Here is a 2,309-nt window from a genome sequence, read left to right on the forward strand (position 1 = left end):
ACCTCCCTGCAAACAAGAGTCCAGGACCATAGGCTTCACTGGGCAGTTCTACCAAACATACAAAGAAGAACTTATACCAATTCTTCTCAAACTCTCCCAAAAGATTGAAGAGGCAGGAACACTCCCAAAGTATTCTGTGAAGCCACCATCACCCTGTTTTCAAAACCAGACACCTTTCTTGCTCCCTAGCCATCTTGGCGGCTCCACTTGGTTGGGGGAGTTCTGCACCTAAGGCAGGAAGATGGTGGCCACGAAGAAGATGAAAAAGTCACTGGAGTCAATCAGCTCTAGGCTGCAACTCATTATGAAAAGTGGAAAGTACCTGCTGGGGTAGAAGCAGACTCTGAAAATGATCAGACAAGGCAAAGCAAAACTTGTCACCCTCGCCAACAACTTCCCAGCCTTGAGGAATCTGAAATAGAGTATTATGTTATGTTGGCCAAAACTGGTGTCCATCACCACAGTGGCGGTAACATTGGGCACAGAATGTGGAAAATACTACAGAGTATGCACACTGGCTATCATTGATCCAGGTGATTCTGATATCATTAGAAGCATGCCAGAAAAGACTGGTGAATAGTAAGTCATGCACAATTTTTCTTTAATAAAACTGTCCAGAGCTTGTTTAAAAACAAAACAAAACAAATACAGCACCAAAAAAGAAAATTTCAGGCCAATATCTTTGATGACTATAGATGTAAAAATTCTCAACAAAATATTAGCAAACTGAACCCAACAACAGTTAAAAAAGATCATACACCATGATCAAGTTGAATTCATCCTAGGGTCACAAGGATGATTCAACATATGCAAATAAATCAATGTGATACACTACATCAACAAAAGACAAAAGCCACACAATCATCTCAATAGATGCAGAAAAAGCATTTGATAAAACTAAACATCCATTCATGATAAAAACTCTTGCCAGAGTGGGTATAGAGGGAACATACCTCAACATACTAAAAGCTATTTATAACAAACCCACAGCCAACACAATACACAGTGGTGAAAAGCTGAAAGCCTTCCCACTAAACTCTGGAAGAAGACAAGGATTCCTACTCTCACGATTTCTGTTCAACCTAGTATTGGAAGTCCTAGCCACAAAAATCAGGCAAGAAAAAGAAAGAAAAGGTATCCAGGTTGGAAGGGAAGAGGTAAAATTGTCATTATACGTAGATGACATGATGCTCCATATAGAAAACCCTAACGACTCCACAGAAAACCTATTATAACTGATAAATTCAGCAAGGTAACAGGATACAAGATTAACATACAGAAATTGGTTTCATTTCTTTACACTAACAATGAAATATCAGAAAGGGAAAGTAAAAAAACAAATCCTTTTAAAAATTGCATCAAAAAAATAAAATACTTGGGAATAAACCTGAGCAAGAAGGTGAAAGACTTATATGCTGACAACTTTAAAACATTGATAAAGGAAATTGAAGATGATTCAAAGAAATGGAAAGATATCCCATGCTCTTTGATTGGAAGAATTAATATTGTTAAAATGGCCTTACTACCTAAAGCAATGTACAGATTTAATATGATCCCTATCAAATTACCCACGACATTTTTCACAGAACTAGAACAAATAATCCTAAAATTTATATGGAACCATAAAAGACCCAGAATTGCCAAAATAATCCTGAGGAAAAAGAACAAAGCTGGAGGCATAACCCTTCGAGACTTCAGACAATACTGCAAAGCTACAGTAATCAAAACAGCATGGTATTGGCACAAAAACAGACATATGGATCAATGGAACAGAATAGAGAACCCAGAAATAAACCCATTCACCCATGGTTAATTAATCTTTGACAAAGGAGGCAAGAGTATACTATGGAGAAAAGACAGTCTCTTCAGCAAGCAGTGTTGGGAAAGCTGGACAGCCACATGTAAATCAGTAAAGTTAGAACACTCCCTCACACCATACACAGAAATAAGCTCACAATGGCTTAAAGACTTAAGTAGAAGGCATGACACCTAGAAGAGTCCTAGAAGAGAACATAGGCAAAACATTCTCCTACATAAATCATATCAATGTTTTCTTAGGTCAGTCTCCCAAGGCAATAGAAATAAAAGCAAAAATAAACAAATGGGACCTAATCAAACTCACAGGCTTTTGCCCAGCAAAGGAAACCATAAAAAGTGAAATACAGCCTACAGAATGCGAGAAAATATTTGCAAATGATGCAAGCAACAAAGACTTAATTTCCAAAATATACAAACAGGTCATACAGCTCAATTAAAAAAAAAAAAGCCCAATCAAAAAATGGGTAGAAGACCTAAATAGACACTTCTCC

At 37.3% G+C, this 2,309-nt stretch overlaps 1 pseudogene; it reads left to right on the forward strand.

Moving 5' to 3' along the window:
• Positions 1-233: 233 nt before the first annotated feature.
• LOC101271711 (60S ribosomal protein L30-like) lies at positions 234-646 on the forward strand (annotated as a pseudogene).
• Positions 647-2,309: the final 1,663 nt, after the last annotated feature.

Source organism: Orcinus orca, chromosome X, assembly GCF_937001465.1.
Source record: "Orcinus orca chromosome X, mOrcOrc1.1, whole genome shotgun sequence".
NCBI lineage: Eukaryota > Metazoa > Chordata > Mammalia > Artiodactyla > Delphinidae > Orcinus > Orcinus orca.